Raw genomic sequence first — 19,829 nt, forward strand, 5'->3', positions numbered from 1 at the left:
TTCCTCCGGTATTCGGGAGTTACATAATCTCATAGTCATAGGAACATGTATAAGTTATGGAGAAAGCAATAGCAGTAAACTAAACGATCATCATGCTAAGCTAACGGATGGGTCAAGTCAATCATATCATTCTCTAATGATGTGATCCTGTTAATAAAATGACAACTCATGTCTATGGTTAGGAAACATAACCATCTTTGATTAACGAGCTCGTCAAGTAGAGGCATACTAGTGACACTTTATTTGTCTATGTATTCACACATGTACTAAGTTTCCGGTTAATACAATTCTAGCATGAATAATAAACATTTATCATGATATAAGGAAATATAAATAACAACTTTATTATTGCCTCTAGGGCATATTTCCTTCAGTCTCCCACTTGCACTAGAGTCAATAATCTAGATTACATTGTAACGATTCTAACACCCATGGAGTCTTGGTGCGGATCATGTTTTGCTTGTGAGAGAGGCTTAGTCAACAGGTCTGCAACATTCAGATCCGTATGTATCTTGCAAATCTCTATGTCTCCCTCCTTGACTTTATCGCGGATGGAATTGAAGCGTCTCTTGATGTGCTTGGTTCTCTTATGAAATCAGGATTCCTTTGCCAAGGCAATTGCACCAGTATTGTCACAAAAGATTTTCATTGGACCCGATGCACTAGGTATGACACCTAGATCGTATATGAACTCCTTCATCTAGACTCCTTCATTTGCTGCTTCCGAAGCAGCTATGTACTCCGTTTCACATGTAGATCCCGCCACGACGCTCTGCTTGGAAGTGCACCAACTGACAGCTCCACCATTTAATAAAAAATACCTATCCGGTTTGTGACTTAGAGTCATCCGGATCAGTGTCAAAGCTTGCATCGACGTAACCGTTTACGACGAGCTCTTTGTCACCTCCATAAACGAGAAACATATCCTTAGTCCTTTTCAGGTATTTGAGGATGTTCTTGACCGCTGTCCAGTGATCCACTCCTGGATTACTTTGGTACCTCCCTGCTAGACTTATAGCAAGGCACACATCAGGTCTGGTACACAAATTGCATACATGATAGAACCTATGGCTGAAGCATAGGGAATGACTTTCATTTTCTCTCTATCTTCTGTGGTGGTCAGGCATTGAGTCTGACTCAATTTCACACCTTGTAACACAGGCAAGAACCCTTTCTTTGCTTGATCCATTTTGAACTTCTTCAAAACTTTATCAAGGTATGTACTTTGTGAAAGTCCAATTAAGTGTCTTGATCTATCTCTATAGATTTTAATGCCCAATATATAAGCAGCTTCACCGAGGTCTTTCATTGAAAAATTCTTATTCAAGTATCCTTTTATGCTATTCAGAAATTCAGTATCATTTCCGATCAGCAATATGTCATCCACATATAATATCAGAAATGCTATAGAGCTCCCACTCACTTTCTTGTAAATACAGGCTTCTCCAAAATTCTGTATAAAACCATATGCTTTGATCACACTATCAAAATGTATATTCCAACTCCAAGAGGCTTGCACGAGTCCATAAATGGATCGTTGGAGCTTGCACACTTTGTTAGCACCTTTTGGATCGACAAAACCTTCTGGTTGCATCATATACAACTCTTCTTTAAGATATCCATTAAGGAATGCAGTTTTGACATCCATTTGCCAAATTTCATAATCATAAAATGCGGCAATTGCTAACATGATTCGGACGGACTTAAGCATCGCTACGGGTGAGAAGGTCTCATCGTAGTCAACTCCTTGAACTTCTCGAAAACCTTTTGCAACAAGTCGAGCTTCGTAGACAGTAACATTACCGTCAGCGTCAGTCTTCTTCTTGAAGATCCATTTATTCTCTATTGCTTGCCGATCATCGGCAAGTCAACCAAAGTCCACACTTTGTTCTCATACATGGATCCCATCTCATATTTCATGGCCTCAAGCCATTTTGCGGAATCTGGGCTCATCATCCCTTCCTCATAGTTCGTAGGTTCGAGTAACATGACCTCCAGAACAAGATTTCCGTACCACTCTGGTGTGGATCTTACTCTGGTTGACCTACGAGGTTCGGTAGTAACTTGATCAAAAGTTTCATGATCATCATCATTACCTTCATCACTTACTGGTGTAGGAATCATTGGAACTGATTTCTGTGATGAACTACTTTCCAAAAAGGGAGCAGGTACAATTACCTCGTCATGTTCTACTTTTCTCCCACTCCTTCTTTCGCGAGAAACTCCTTCTCTAGAAAGGATCCATTTTAGTAACAAAAATCTTGCCTTCGGATCTGTGATAGAAGGTGTACCCAACAGTCTCCTCTGGGTATCCTATGAAGACACATTTCTCCGATTTGGGTTCGAGCTTATCAGGTTGAAGCTTTTTCACATAAGCATCGTGGCCCCAAACTTTAAGAAACGACAACTTTGGTTTCTTGCCAAACCACGGTTCATAAGGTGTCGTCTCAACAGATTTTGATGGTGCACTATTTAACATGAATGCAGTCGTCTCTAAAGCACAACTCCAAAATGATAGTGGTAAATTAGTGAGAGACATCATAGATCACACCATATCTAATAAAGTGCGGTTACAACATTCGGACACACCATTACGCTATGGTGTTCCAGGTGGCGTGAGTTGCGAAACTATTTCACATTGTTTCAAATGAAGACCAAACTCGTTACTCAAATATTCTCCTCCATGATCAGATCGTAGAAACTTAATTTTCTTGTTATGATGATTTTCCACTTCACTCTGAAATTCTTTGAACTTTTCAAATGTTTCAAACTTATGTTTCATCAAGTAGATATACCCATATCTGCTCAAATCATCTGTGAAGGTAAGAAAATAAAGATACCCTCCGCGAGCATCAATACTCATCGGACCGCATACATCAGTATGTATTATTTCCAACAAGTCTGTTGCTCGCTCCATTGTTCCGAAGAACGGAGTCTTAGTCATATTGCCCATGAGGCATGGTTCGCAAGCATCAAGTGATTCCAAAAGTCCATCAGCATGGAGTGTCTTCATGCACTTTATACCAGTATGACCTAAACGGCAGTGCCACAAATAAGTTGCACTATCATTATTAAACTTATATCTCTTGGCTTCAATACTATGAACATGTGTATCACTACAAGGTTTAGTAAAAATAGACCATTCATCAAGGGTGCATGACCATAAAAGATATTACTCATATAAAAAGAACAACAATTATTCTCTGATTTAAATGAATAACCGTCTCGCATCAAACAAGATCCAGATATAATGTTCATGCTCAACGCTGGCACCAAATATCAATTATTTAGGTCTAAAACTAATCCCGAAGGTAGATGTAGAGGTAGCGTACCGACGGCGATCACATCGACTTTGGAACCATTTCCCACGCGCATCGTCACCTCGTCCTTAGCCAATCTTCGCTTAATCTGTAGCCCCTGTTTCGAGTTGCAAATATTACCAACAGAACCAGTATCAAATACCCAGGCGCTACTACGAGCATTAGTAAGGTACACATCAATAACATGTATATCAAATATACCTTTCACTTTGCCATCCTTCTTCTCCGCCAAATACTTGAGGCAGTTCCGCTTCCAGTGACCAGTCCCTTTGCAGTAGAAGCACTCAGTCTCAGGCTTAGGTCCAGACTTGGGCTTCTTCATTTGAGCAGCAACTTGCTTGCCGTTCTTCTTGAAGTTCCCCTTCTTCCCTTTACCCTTTTTCTTGAAACGGGTGGTCTTGTAGACCATCAACACTTGATGCTCCTTCTTTATTTCTACCTCCGCAGCCTTTAGCATTGCGAAGAGCTCGGGAATCGTCTTATCCATCCCTTGCATATTATAGTTCATCATGAAGCTCTTGTAGCTTGGTGGCAGTGATTGAAGAACTCTGTCAATGACACTATCATCAGGAAGATTAACTCCCAGCTAAGTCAAGTGGTTGTGGTACCCAGACATTCTGAGTATATGTTCACTGACAGAACTATTCACCTCCATTTTGCAGCTGTAGAACTTATTGGAGAATTCATATCTCTCAATCCGAGCATTTGCTTGAAATATTAACTTCAACTCCTGGAACATCTCATATGCTCCATGAAATTCAAAACGTCGTTGAAGTCCCGGTTCTAAGCCATAAAGCATGGCACACTGAACTATCGGGTAGTCATCAGCTTTGCTCTACCAGGTGTTCATAACATCTGGCGTTGCTCCTGCAGCGGGTTTGTCACCTAGGGGTGCTTCCAGGACGTAATTATTCTGTGCAGCAATGAGGATAATCCTCAAGTTACAGATCTAGTCCGTGTAATTGCTATCACCATATTTCAACTTAGCTTTCTTTAAGAACGCATTAAAATTCAACGGAACAACAACACGGGCCATCTATCTACAACAACATAGACATGCAAAACACTATCAGGTACTAAGTTCATGATAAATTAAAGTTTAATTAATCAAATTACTAAAGAACTCCCACTTAGATAGACATACCTCCTAATCATCTAAGTGATCACGTGATCCAAATCAACTAAACCATGTCCGGACATCACGTGAGATGGAGTAGCTTTCAATGGTGAACATCACTATGTTGATCATATCTACTATATGATTCATGCTCGACCTTTCGGTCTCAGTGTTCCGAGGCCATATCTGCATATGCTAGGCTCGTCAAGTTTAACCCGAGTTTTTTGCGTGTGCAAAAACTGGCTTGCACCCGTTGTATGTGAACGTAGAGCTTATCACACTCGATCATCACGTGGTGTCTCGACACGATGAACTGTAGCAACGGTGCATACTGAGGGAGAACACTTATACCTTGAAATTTAGTGAGAGATCATCTTATAATGCTACCGCCGAACTAAGCAAAATAAGATGCATAAAGGATAAACATCACATGCAATCAATATAAGTGATATGATATGACCATCACCATCTTGTACCTTTGATCTCCATCTCCAAAGCACCGTCATGATCACCATCATCACCGGCTTGACACCTTGATCTCCATCGAAGCATCGTTGTCGTCTCACCAACCATTGCTTCTACGACTATCACTGCCGCTTAGATATAAAGTAAAGCAATTACATGGCGATTGCATTTCATACAATAAAGTGACAACCATATGGCTCCTGCCAGTTGCCGATAACTCCGTTACAAAACAAGATCATCTCATACAATAAAATTTAGCATCATTTCTTGACCATATCACATCACAACATGCCCTGCAAAAACAAGTTAGACGTCCTCTACTTTGTTGTTGGAAGTTTTACGTGGGTGCTACGGGCTGAGCAAGAACCGTTCTTACCTACGCATCAAAAACCACAACACGGTATAGTGATTGCTTTTTATCTTCAGAAAGAACCCTGTTCATTGAATCCGATTCAACTAAAGTTGGAGAAACTGACACCCACCAGCCACCTCTGTGCGAAGCACGTCGGTAGAACCAGTCTCGCGTAAGTGTACGCGTATGTCGGTCTGAGCCGCTTCATCCAACAATACCGCTGAATCAAGAATCAACTAGTGACGACAAGCAATATGTATATACCCACGCCCACAACTCCTTTGTGTTCTACTCATGCATATAACATCTATGCATAGACCAGGCTCGGATGCCACTATTGGGGAACGCAGTAATTTCAAAAAAAAATCCTATGCACACTCAAGATCCATCTAGGTGATGCATAGCAATGAGAGGGGAGAGTATGTCTACGTACCCTCGTAGACCGTAAGCGGAAGCGTTATGACAACGCGGTTGATGTAGTCGTACGTCTTCATGATCCGACCGATCCTAGCACCGAAGGTACGACACCTCCGCGATCTGCACACGTTCAGCTCGATGACGTCCCACGAACTCTAGATCTAGCTGAGTGTCGGGGGAGAGCTTCGTCAGCATGATGGCGTGATGATGGTGATGATGAAGTTACCGATGCAGGGCTTCGCCTAAGCACTACAACAATATGACCGAGGTGGAAATCTATGAAGGGGGCACCGCACGCTACTAAGAGATCAACTTGTGTGTCTATGGGGTGCCTCCCCATATATAAAGGAGTGGAGGAGGGGGAGGGCCGGCCCCTCTATGGCGCGCCCAAGGGGAGTCTTACTCCCACCGGGAGTAGGATCCCCCCCCCTTCCCTAGTTGGATTAGGAGAGGAAGGAAGGGGGAGAGAGGGGGAAGGAAAGGGGGGCCGGCCCCCCACCCAATTCGGATTGGGCTTCGGGATGCGCCCCCTCCTAGGCTTCCTTCTCCTCTCTCCCACTATGGCCCAATAAGGCCGATATACTTCCTGGGGGGTTCCGGTAACCTCCCGGTACTCCGGTATATGCCCGAACTCACCTGGAACCATTCCGACGTCCAAACATAGCCTTCCAATATATCGATCTTTATGTCTTGACCATTCCGAGACTCCTCGTCATGTACGTGAACATATCCGAGACTCCGAACTACCTTCGGCACATCAAAACACATAAACTCATAATACCGATTGTCACCGAACGTTAAGCATGCGGGCCCTACGGGTTCGAGAACTATGTAGACATGACCGAGACTCATCTCCGATCAATAACCAATAGCAGAACCTGGATGCTCATATTGGTTCCTACATATTCTACGAAGATCTTTATCGGTCAAACCGCATAACAATATACGTTGTTCCCTTTGTCATCGGTATGTTACTTGCACGAGATTCGATCGTCGGTAACTCAATACCTAGTTCAATCTCGTTATCGGCAAGTCTCTTTACTCATTCCGTAATGCTACATCCCGTAACTAACACATTAGTTACATTGCTTGCAAGGCTAATAGTGATGTGCATTACCGAGAGGGCCCAGAGATACCTCTCCGAAACACGGAGTGACAAATCCTAATATCGATCTATGCCAACTCAACAAACACCAACGAAGACACCTATAGAGCATCTTTATAGTCATCCAGTTGCGTTGTGACGTTTGATAGCACACTAAGTGTTCCTCCGGTATTTGGGAGTTGCATAATCTCATAGTCATAGGAACATGTATAAGTTATGGAGAAAGCAATAGCAGTAAACTAAACGATCATCGTGCTAAGCTAACGGATGGGTCAAGTCAATCATATCATTCTCTAATGATGTGATCCCGTTAATCAAATGACAACTCATGTATATGGTTAGGAAACATAACCATCTTTGATTAACGCGCTAGTCAAGTAGAGGCATACTAGTGACACTTTGTTCGTCTATGTATTCACACTTGTACTAAGTTTCCGGTTAATACAATTCTAGCATGAATAATAAACATTTATCATGATATAAGGAAATATAAATAACAACTTTATTATTGCCTCTAGGGCATATTTCCTTCACATCGGAGTTGAGCCGACCGCAGGGCTCGACGCCGTTGGTGGCGGCGACCTACTCCGTCGGGTGCCGCGTGGCGGGACGCGCGTCATGGCGCCTTCACTGCGCTGCCCGTGAGGCATCAATGGAAGGCCGACCAGCGCAACAGCCTTGGCATTGATTCCTGCGAGAACCAAGGCGATGAGGACGACGAAGGTGGCGAGTCGCTGACTCGGCGGGCCCATTCCCGTTTTCACCAAAATCTGTTTCCCCGATGCCCCCCAACGCGCCGGGTTCGCCTGGGTCTTTCGGCGCCAAAATCGGCCCGAGCCGGCGAAAATTGGGCTTCTAGGGGCGCGGCTGGGCCGAATTTTTGGCGCCGGCGACAAAAAGGGGGCATGGGGGCCTATTGGGGGTGCAGCTGGAGATGCTCTAAGTGTTCTTCATGAGCCAGTTTGAATTATGATCCAGTCAAATGCTGGAATAAACTCTTTAGCAAAAGTTTGTTTGAGACCCTAGCTTAAAGGGGCACCGTCCTCCCGTGGGTTCGACAACTCAGGGTCACCTCTGGGGGAAAATGTGAGAATCCTTTCTATTCCATTTCCGGATCACCAAAGGAAGTAATCATATGGGAATTGAAGCTAGGATCTTTTTCAATATTTAAAATATACCGCTCGGGACCCACATCGGTTGATTTCCTATGGTCACCTTTTCTCTGTCCCGAACACCAACTCTACATGGAGGTGTAGCCATTTTCTTTCCTATGTTCTACAACTGCATTCCTCTTCATTTCCAACGTTCTTCTCCAATCCTATGTTTTCCTTTCCTTTAACCCAAACAAGCCCTCAGTGCGTTACACAAAAATTATGAGATATGTTCATGGCTCATCGGCGTCTGTTCGCCAAGCATCACTTTTTTCATATTTGAGAACACGTTAGCAGCATGCAACAAATTGATACACCCCTATGTGTACGTTATTAGCATCATTATATCTGCTTAACTGTTGTTGATTGTTTAAACCCAAACATGCTGTGGGCCAATATGGTGATGCAACTTAGTTTTGTGGCGTCCCCTACATGCCAAACGCTGCTAGTTTACTGCCATCTTGCGGATACCCCTTTGTCAAACACCACTGGTGTTTCATGGCATGGTAGCTCCCTTTGTGTACACTACTAGCATCGTTTTGTAACATCCCAAATTTTCAATTTGGAATGCTATACATAGGTCATTCATGCATATCATATTTTATTGCATCTTCGTTCCGCAATCCTTGAAATCCTAAGCAACTCAAGGACCATCAGAAAGAGTTGGTGAGTTCCCGGTTTTCATATTTGATTTTTATCAAATAATGAAACGAGGATTTTAGATTTTAATAATTTTTCTCTCCGAAAAATATTTCATTTTAAAATAAATGAGAGGAGATAATATGACTTCTCCAAAATAATTGAAATATTGGAGGAAAAATATTAAAATCATTTATTTGATTTTATTTGGATTTTATTTGCAATTAGAAAAATTGCATGTTTTTTCAAAATTGCATTTTAGGGCCAAGAAAATGTTCATCTTGTTCTAAATATTTTATTTAGACGGTGAAAATTTGTTTTGGCATTTTTAGATTTTTATTTATTTTCTAGGATTTTATTTCTGTCGGCAAATTTGTTTAAAAAAAACTCTCCAACCGACTGGGCCGAAACCCAGCCGGGCCGCCGCCTTCCTCGCGCGCGTGCGCCGCCGCCGCCGACTCGGACGAGGAGTCCGAGCCGGACTCCTCCGCCGCCGCGCCTTGCCCCCTACTCCAAGTCACCCCCCCTTTAAAGCCGCCGCGAAGCCCCCCCTCCCACCACCACACCACCGCCGCCGCCACCGCAGCCCCGCCGCCCGCAGCCGCCGCCGAGCCCCGCCGCCCCGCCGCCCAACCCCGCCTCGCCGGAGCCCCTCGCTAGAGGTATCGCGCCGGATTCCGAGCTGCCGGTTTTAAAAAAAAATCGTTCGGTTTTTTTACAAAACCCTAGTTCGTTTTTTATATCAGTTCGCTGGGTTTTCTCGGTTCTTCTAATTAGTGGACGTTCGTCCGTACGTTCGTTTTAACGAATGGTTTTCGCCCGTTAGCTACAGTTAACGAACGCTCGTTCTTTAGTCTATTCGTCAGTTTTCTTTTTATCGGATTAATCTGCGATTATTTTCGAACGTGATTTCTGATCCGATCTTAGTTTATGTTTATCTTTTCGCTCGTTAGTCGGAATCAGGCAATTCAAGCGCCTAGTTCTTCGTCTCAAGACCCTCTTTATGTTTAACCAACTTGCACAAGTTTTTGCTACTGTAAAATTTGACCTAAGTCCAGATTAGTAAACGGATCTTGTTTCTTTCGCCGTTTGAGTTTCGTTGCTCCGTTCGATTTGATTCTTTTTGCGTACCAGAGTTCATAAGTTGAACTTTCTGGTCAACCTCTCTTATTTGAGTTTTTCTTGTGCATTTTTGCTTGTCGCTTATGTATGTTATTGTTTGTTTGAGATAGAACACCCGGAGTGCGAAGCGTGTTACTACGATTCTCTAGGTTTCGCGGATCGTCAGCAAGGCAAGTAACACATTGATCATACTCTTTTCATACCCAGTTTTTATGCATTAGTTCCAATCCTCAAACATTGCATGATTAGGATGTCATTAACTTGTGGGTTGGGAAGTAGTTGTTGAGGTAGAACCCATTGCCCTGTTACTATCAAACCCTTGGGAGTTACTTCTACGCGTTGTTTATATTGCTATGCTATGCTCGTAGACGTGCTTTGGGTTTGAGTGAAATCCATGACAGATGTGAGATTGTTAATTAGTGGTTCAACTTAAGGTGGCAACTTAAATTAACATCTGGGTGGATTGAGGCACCTGGGGAACCCAGTGTTGTCTGTTTTTTTGGAAATCCCGGGGTACCCGTGTGATCTTCCTATGGACCGCCACCCAGGCTCAAAGGGAACTGGGATGATTCATGCTAGAAACTTCCGTGTGCGGCCACAAGCTATTATGGGCTCTAGCATAGTTGAGTAAGTTACACGAAGCTCTTGAAGAGGTAGATCAGCAGGTAGTGGGTTTTGTAGGTTTGGTATGGTCTACCCGGAGTAAAGAGTTAATGTTTCTGAAAGACTGTGTCTCGGCCATCCATTTCTCAAACACCATGTAGTGTGAGAAATCCAACGGAGGCGATCGGGTCTTGTGGGGAAAAGTGCGCAAACCTCTGTAGAGTGTAGAATCTAATCATGGTTAGCCGTGTCCCCGGTTATGGACAAATTTGAGTATCTAGTACTTGGGTTATCACATGTATCTCATCACTTTTAATTAATATTGTTGGGTTGTTAACTACTTTAATTTGGGATTGAGTTGGGGTTACCTTCTCAATATTGTTCAACCACCATGATAGTTAAATTAAAAATCTATTCCTTTGTTGTAGGGAAAAATTGGCTTTACGCAAAACTATAAACATAGAGCTTTCCACCAGCCAAATATACATGTAGTGATAGCATTATTCTGTTCTTGCTCTACTATGTTACTTTGCCAGCATATTCCATGTGCTGACCCGTTTTCAGGTTGCAACATATTATGTTGCAGACTTTTCAGACGAGGAGTGAGGTTCGTTATGTCGTTGCCGTGCAGCTCAGCTATGTCGTTGGAGTTGATGGACTCACTTTATCTTCCAAGCCTTCCGTTGTTATCGCATTAGATGGCCTTAAGCCATATTATTGTAATAAGTTCTCTCTTGAGACTTTTCGATGTAATGAGTGTGTGATTGCTACTCTGTTATAAATCCTTCGAGTACTGTGTGTATCAGCATTACCGATCCAGGGATGACACTGAAGCACAGAGACTTGACCATCTGAGGTCCGGTCGCTACAAGATGGTATCAGAGCACACGTTGAGTGTAGGACATGACCACTAAGATAAACCGTAGGTCACTCTTCTCTACTCATTTCTAACTCCTCTCCATTTTCTACTCTTTAGGATGACGGAGATGAAGAACAAGTTTGCACAACCGGATGAAGACACACCTTTTGGACGTCACTTGAAGGAAGTCACTAGGTACTTGAACATTGGAATACCAAGCTTCACCGGGACGTACAACGCCACCCTACCAGAAGAGGAGCGCTGGATGATTCAAGTACAAGTTCCAGGAAGGACGTTCTCGCCAACCTCTAAACACATAGAATTTTCCTTCGACGCACCAACCTGGAGTTTAGGAAAGAGTATGGCAGCTCACATTACCATGGGACGCATTGGAGAAGTGTATCACAGGGATCTCAAGGACACTATCTACCAAATATGTGGGCGCCGCAATGAGCAATGGGAAGTGATTAGCACTAAGAAGGATAGATCCATTGCAGCTTTCATCCAGGAGTTAAACCAGCACATTCGACGTCAGGAGAACCAGATGTGCGCGGACATGATGGACTTGAAGAAGGCGAAGACTAGGATCATCGAGCTGGAGGAAGAACTCAAGTTTACACGCGATGGATATGAGGAGGAAATCAAGACACTACTGGAGAAGAATGACGACCTAGTTAAGAAGATCGGAGTATTCATGGGAGACCCCACATGAGTAGAAGAAGATGAAGAACCCAATGAGATTCGCCCCGAGGACTTCCTCATCATCGACGACACCGATTCAGATCCTAGTGAGGATGACTTTGAAGACGAAGCTGGAGCAGACATCATGGAGTCTTCCACCGATCAAAATTTCTAAGATGACCACCATATATTATTAGTATTCCCCATGTAATCAGTAGTAGTTGAGCACTTTTACGATAGTTCTAGACCGCTTGTATGCCCTTGCTTGCTTGATTGAGTGAAATGATTGTGTTTGTTTCATGTGCATATGGGTAGTGCTTTCTCATTAGACCTCATTCTATTCTGATCTCTCCCCTCTAAACCCATCAGATGCCTCCGAGATGTGACACCGGTTTTGCTTTCCCACCGGAGCTCACTCGGTTGATCCAGCAGCAGAATACCCTGATGCAGTTGTTAGTTCAGAACCAAGGCAACAATAACAACAACAACAACAATCCACCACCACCACCACTGGTTGACAACCTAGCCCGTTTTCTGAGGTTACAGCCACCGGTGTTTTCCAGTAGCACCGAGCCTATAATTGCTGATGATTGGCTACACCGTATTGGAAGGGAGTTGACCACCGCAGGTTGCACAGATGCTGAGAAGGTGCGCTTTGCCGCACACCAGTTGGATGGACCAGCAGCCTCATGGTGGGAGAATTACACGACCACTTTTCCTGTAGCCAATGTCACTTGGGACCAGTTTCAGCAAGCTTTCCGCACAGCCCATGTCTCAACTGGAGCTATGCACATGAAGAAGCGGGAGTTCCGCAACTTACGCCAGGGGAACCGTACTGTGGCTCAGTACGTGAATGAGTTTAGCAAGTTATCTCGTTATGCCCCTGATGATGTGGCCACAGATGCCTCTAAGCAGGAGAAGTTTATGGAAGGGCTAAATGATGAGATGAGCATGCAGTTGATGGTAGCAACCTTCAACAACTACCAGGAGTTGGTAGATAAGGCTCTTATGATTAAAGGGAAGCAGCAGCAGATTGAGAGCCGTAAGAGGAAGTACGGACAAGGGAAGTATAACTCAAGAGCTCAGCAAAAGCCTCGCCTAACCCCGAATTCGGGAGGACTTGTTCATAACCATGGAGGTCACAACCACACTGGAGGAGGATCGCATAATCACAATGGTGATAAGAATGGAAATGGGAACGGAGCTAACAACAATTAGAACTGCTCCAACCTAGCCACACCCGCTAAAAGAGACCTAAGTCAAGTTACTTGCTTTAAGTGCGGGAAGACAGGGCACTATGCCAATGATTGTCCCGAAGGAAGGAATGGAAACGGAAATGGGAGCGCTGGGAAGAAGCCTAATCCATTCAACAAAGGACAAGTTAACCACGTTAACGTGGAGGAGGTTGAAGAGCAGCCGGACGCGGTAATAGGTAAGTTTTTGGTTAAGTCATTTACCACTCTTGTTATTTTCGACACTGGTGCATCGCATTCATACATATCAATGGGATTCGTGGAAAAGTTTAAACTACCAACCCAAACCCTTAGGACCCCTCTCCTAGTGAGTTCACCCAGAGCAGAGTACATGGCTAGCCGATGGTGCGACCAGATACCCCTAACCATTGGCACACATGTTTTTCCGTCCGACCTAATTATCTTGGAGTCACAAGGATTGGATGTGATATTAGGTATGGACTGGATGTCAAGGTATGGAGGAAGTATTGACTGTGCTAGTAAGTCGATTTATCTCACCACCCCGGAGGGAAAAAAGATTAAGTATGTATCTAGGCATGTGCCTAGGAGGAGCCAAGTGAATGCCCTCACGGGAGTTGTTCAGGAGGAAGTTCCTATAGTAAAGGACTACCCGGATGTTTTTCCAGAAGCAAATGATCTGGAGGAAATTAAGAAATAGATCAAGGAGCTATTGGAGAAAGGTTACATTCGAAGAAGCTCGTCACCTTGGGGAGCCCCAGTACTTTTGGTTGAGAAGGATAAATCCCTAAGGATGGTTGTTGATTATCGAGCTTTGAATGAAGTGACGATTAAGAACAAGTACCCACTGCCGATGATCAATGATCTGTTTGATCAGCTGCAAGGAGTTTTCGAAGATCGATCTACGATCGGGATATCATCAGTTGAAAATTCGAGAGAAGGATATACCAAAGACAGCGTTCACCACGCGGTATGGATTATACGAGTATATAGTCATGTCGTTTGGACTGACTAACGCCCCTGCCTATTTTATGAGCATGATGAACAAGGTGTTCATGGAATATTTGGACAAGTTTGTTGTGGTGTTCATTGATGATATTATGGTATACTCGAAGAGTGAAGAGGAGCACAAAGAGCATTTGCGGTTAGTTCTCGAGAAACTCAGGGAACATCAGTTGTATGCTAAGTTTAGCAAATGCGAATTTTGGTTGAAGGAAGTCGGATTCCTTGGACATGTTATATCAGGAGAAGGTATAGCAGTAGACCCCAACAAGGTTCAGTCAGTCACTGAATGGTTGGCACCCACTTCAGTTAGCGAGATCCGCAGTTTCCTTGGACTCGCAGGATACTACTGAAGATTCATTGAGAATTTTTCCAAGATTGTGAAGCCAATTACTGAACTATTGAAGAAGGACACTAAGTTTAAATGGACGGAAGATTGCGAGGCAAGTTTCCAGGAGTTGAAGAAACGTTTGACTACAGCCCCAGTGCTAACACTGCCAGATATACATAAGGATTTCCAAGTGTATTGCGACGCCTCTCACTTAGGACTTGGATGTGTGCTTATGCAGGACGGAAGAGTTGTTTCGTATGCCTCACGACAACTAAAACCTCATGAGTTGAACTATGCCACGCATGATTTGGAGCTAGCAGCCGTAGTGCATACGTTGAAGACTTGGAGACATTACCTTATTGGAAACCGTTGTGATGTGTACACGGATCATAAGAGTTTGAAGTACATCTTCACACAGAAGGAGCTGAACCTTAGGCAGAGCAGATGGTTGGAGCTTATAAAGGATTACGACATGAAGCTACACTATCATCCAAGAAAGGCCAATGTCGTAGGAGACGCTTTGAGCCGAAAGAGTTATGCCAATATCCATGAAAGTAAGGGATTGCCGAATGAGTTAGCAAAGGATATCATGGAACTTCGATTGGAGATTGTTCCAAGAGGTTTCGTTGCAACAATGGAGGTTCAGTCTACATTATTAGGCAAGATTCGAGAAGCTCGGAAGGATGACAAAGAGATTGCTGAGATAAAGGAGAAGATGAGCAAAGGAGAGGCCAAAGGTTTTTGTGAGGATGAGCACGATACTTTGTGGTTTGAGGATCGAGTTTATGTGCCCAACAACCCAGAGATCAGGAAGTTAATACTTCAGGAGGCTCATGACTCACCATACTCGATACACCCCGGAAACACCAAGATGTATTTGGATTTGAAGGAACGTTTCTGGTGGACTGGTATGAAGAAGGATATCGCCGAGTATGTAGCCGTATGTGATGTTTGTCAAAGAGTGAAGGCAGAGCATCAGAAACCAGCAGGATTGTTACAGCCTATGCCGATACCCGAATGGAAGTGGGATAAACTTGGCATGGATTTTATCACCGGATTGCCCAGAACCAAAGCAAGATATGATTTTATATGGGTAGTAGTCGATCGCTTGACCAAAGTGGCTCACTTTATCCCAGTGAAAACCACATATACAAGTGCGAAGTTGGCCAAGATATATATGTCCAGGATCGTATGTCTGCATGGAGTTCCGAGGACCATCGTATCAGATAGAGGAACACAGTTTACCTCAAAGTTTTGGCATCAGTTACATCAGACTTTGGGAACGAGATTGGAGTTCAGTACAATGTTTCACCCGCAGACGGATGGACAGACCAAGAGAGTCAACCAGATACTAGAAGACATGTTGAGAGCCTGTGCGCTAGATTATGGATCTAGCTGGGATGACAATTTGCCTTACGCAGAGTTCTCATACAACAATAGCTACCAAGCCAGTTTGAAGATGGCACCGTTTGAAGCCCTGTATGGACGCAGGTGCAGAACGCCGTTGATGTGGGATGAGGTAGGAGACCGGCGGTTGTTTGGACCAGACTTGATCAAGGAGTCTGAGGAGAAGGTTAAACCGATTCGTGATAGATTGAAGATTGCTCAGTCCAGGCAGAAGAGTTATGCAGATTCGAAACGCAAGGAGGTAACATATGAAATTGGAGACAGAGCATATTTGCGAGTATCACCTTTACGAGGAGTAAAACGTTTTGGAGTTAAGGGAAAGTTAGCCCCAAGATTTGTAGGACCGTATCATGTTTTGGAACGGATGGGAGAAGTTGCCTACAAGTTGGAGTTACCTGAGGGATTGTCAGGAGTTCACAATGTGTTTCACGTTTCACAGTTGAAGAAGTGTCATGCTGAGATGGCCGATATACCGTTAAGAGATACAGTACCCTTGGAGGTGATTCAGTCAGACGGTGATTTGACTTATGAGGAGAAGCCAGTTAAGATTCTTGAGTTTGCCAGCCGAGTCACCCGTAGCAAGGTTATCAAGTTTTGCAAAGTTCAGTGGAGCCACCATACCGAGGATGAAGCCACCTGGGAACGAGAGGATGATCTCCGCAAAGACCACCCACACCTATTTTCGAGCCAACCCAAATCTCGAGGGCGAGATTCATCTTAAGGGGGGTAGGTTTGTAACATCCCAAAATTTCAATTTGGAATGTTATACATAGGTCATTCATGCATATCATATTTTATTGCATCTTCGTTCCGCAATCCTTGAAATCCTAAGCAACTCAAGGACCCTCGGAGAGAGTTGGGGATTTCCCAGTTTTCATATTTGATTTTTATCAAATAATGAAACGATGATTTTTGATTTTAATAATTTTGCTCTCCGAAAAATATTTCATTTTAAAATAAATGAGAGGAGATAATATGACTTCTCCAAAATAATTGAAATATTGGAGGAAAAATATTAAAATCATTTATTTGATTTTATTTGCAATTAGAAAAATTGCATGTTTTTTCAAAATTGCATTTTAGGGCCAAGAAAATGTTCATCTTGTTCTAAATATTTTATTTAGACGGTGAAAATTTGTTTTGGCATTTAGATTTTTATTTTATTTTCTAGGATTTTATTTCTGTCGGCGAAATTGTTTAAAAAACATCTCTCTAGCCGACTGGGCCGAAACCCAGCCGGGCCGCCGGCCAAGTCGCCGCCGCCGCCTTCCTTGCGCGCGTGCGCCGCCGCCGCCGCCGCCGCGCCTTGCCCCCTACTCCAAGTCACCGCCCCCCCTTTAAAGCCGCCACCAAGCCCCCCCACCACCACCACACCACCGCCGCCGCCCGAGCCGCCGCCCGCGCCGCCCGCCGAGCCCCGCCGCCCAACCCCGCCTCACCGGAGCCCCTCGCCGGAGGTACCGCGCCGGATTCCGAGCCACCGGTTTTTAAAAAAAAAACCGTTTGGTTTTTCTAGAAAACCCTAGTTCGTTTTTTTAGATCGGTTCGCCGGGTTTTCTCGGTTCTTCTAATTAGCGGGCGTTCGTCCGTACGTTCGCTTTAACAAACGGTTTTCGCCCGTTAGTTACAGTTAACGAATGCTCGTTCGTTAGTCTGTTCGTCAGCTTTCTTTTTATCGGATTAATCTGTGATTATTTTCGAACGCGATTTCTGATCCGATCTTAGTTTATGTTTATCTTTTCGCTCGTTAGTCGGAATCAGGAGATTCAAGCGCCTAGTTCTTCGTCTCGAGACCCTCTTTCTGTTTAACCAACTTGCACAAGTTTTTGCTACTGTAAAATTTGACCTAAGTCTAGATTAGTAAACGAATCTTGTTTCTTTCGCCGTTTGAGTTTCGTTGCTCCGTTCGATTTGATTCTTTTTGCGTACCGGAGTTCTTAAGTTGAACTTTCTGGTCAACCTCTCTTATTTGAGTTTTGCTTGTGCATTTTGGCTTGTCGCTTATGTATGTTATTGTTTGTTTGCGATAGAACACCCGGAGTGCGAAGCGTGTTACTACGAGTCTCTAGGTTTCACGGATCGTCAGCAAGGCAAGTAACACATTGATCATACTCTTTTCATACCCAGTTTTTATGCATTAGTTTCAATCCTCAAACATTGCATGACTAGGATGTCATTAACTTGTGGGTTGGGAAGTAGTTGTTGAGGTAGAACCCATTGCCCTGTTACTATCAAACCCTTGGGAGTTACTTCTACGCGTTGTTTATATTGCTACACTATGCTATGCTATGCTCGTAGATGTGCTTTGGGTTTGAGTGAAATCCATGACAGATGTGAGATTGTTAATTAATGGTTCAACTTAAGGTGGCAACTTAAATTAACATCTGGGTGGATTGAGGCACCTGGGGAACCCAGTGTTGTCTGTTTTTTTGGAAATCCCGGGGTACCCGTGTGATCTTCCTATGGACCGCCACCCAGGCTCAAAGGGAACTAGGATGATTCATGCTAGAAACTTCCGTGTGCAGCCACAAGCTATTATGGGCTCTAGCATAGTTGAGTAAGTTACGTGAAGCTCTTGAAGAGGTAGATCAGCAGGTAGTGGGTTTTGTAGGTTTGGTATGGTCTACCCGGAGTAAAGAGTTAATGTTTCTGAAAGACTGTGTCTCGGTCATCCGTTTCTCAAACACCATGTAGTGCGAGAAATCCAACTGAGGCGATCGGGTCTTGTGGGGAAAAATGGGCAAACCTCTGCAGAGTGTACAATCTAACCATGGTTAGTCGTGTCCCCGGTTATGGACAAATTTGAGTATCTAGTACTTGGGTTATCACATGTATCTCATCAGTTTTAATTAATATTGTTGGGTTGTTAACTACTTTAATTTGGGATTGAGTTGGGGTTACCTTCTCAATATTGTTCAACCACCATGATAGTTAAATTAAAAATCTATTCCTTTGTTGTAGGAAAAAATTGGCTTTACGCAAAACTATAAACATAGAGCTTTCCACCAGCCAAATATGCATGTAGTGATAGCATTATTCTGTTCTTGCTCTACTATGTTACTTTGCCAGTATATTCCATGTGCTGACCCGTTTTTAGGCTGCAACGTATTATGTTGCAGACTTTTCAGACGAGGAGTAAGGTTCGTTAGGTCGTTGCCGTGCAGCTCAGCTATGCCGTTAGAGTTGATGGACTCACTTTATCTTCCAAGCCTTCCGTTGTTATCGCATTGGATGGCCTTAAGCCATATTATTGTAATAAGTTCTCTCTTGAGACTTTTCGATGTAATGAGTGTGTGATTGCTACTCTGTTATAAATCCTTCGAGTACTGTGTGTGTCAGCATTACCGATCCAGGGATGACACTGAAGCACAGAGACTTGACCATCTGACGTCGGGTCGCTACACGTTTACATCCACGGAACGCTGCTAGTTCTGTAATAGTAGAAGGGTCCATAATTTTTTTGACACTGCTAGTAGTTGGCCAAGTTAGCGACGGTGTCTCTTTCCAGCCGAACGTTGCTACTAGCAAAATCATATAAGGTGTTCGTGCACTGGTGATGAATGCTTCATTGATGTCATGAACATGTTCAATCATACAGATTATAGTAGCAAGGAGTGAGATGGAGATGGCGGCCGGCGAGCACGGCCTAGGCTGACACCCAGTAAGGATGGTGGAGGTTGTGCCTCCTTCTCCTCCTCTTGCACGGCCTTCATGGTGGTGCCAATGGAGAGGAAGCTATGGAGGGAGAGACCTCCCCTCTAGATGAGAGGGAGAGCCATCCGGTGGTTGTATGGAGTTGTTCGGGACAAATCACGGCGGCTTAGGGTTGGAGGTGAACATATAGGAGGCCCCTCCTTCATAGACCCTTCACCTCACCTTGCATCCATGGGATCCAGGGGAGGCCTTATCCTCTCATAATAGCTCCCTTGGTTGCCAAGGATCACATATGAACAAACAGAGACGAAATCGGTGAAACATTATGCAAGCTATGGCTGATTTTGCAGCCTCGGGAAGCTGTGATACGAGCAATGATACGACCATCCACGG

Source organism: Triticum urartu, chromosome 4A (genome assembly GCF_056163025.1).
Source record: "Triticum urartu cultivar PI428250 chromosome 4A, HENAU_Tu73, whole genome shotgun sequence".
Classification (NCBI taxonomy): domain Eukaryota; kingdom Viridiplantae; phylum Streptophyta; class Magnoliopsida; order Poales; family Poaceae; genus Triticum; species Triticum urartu.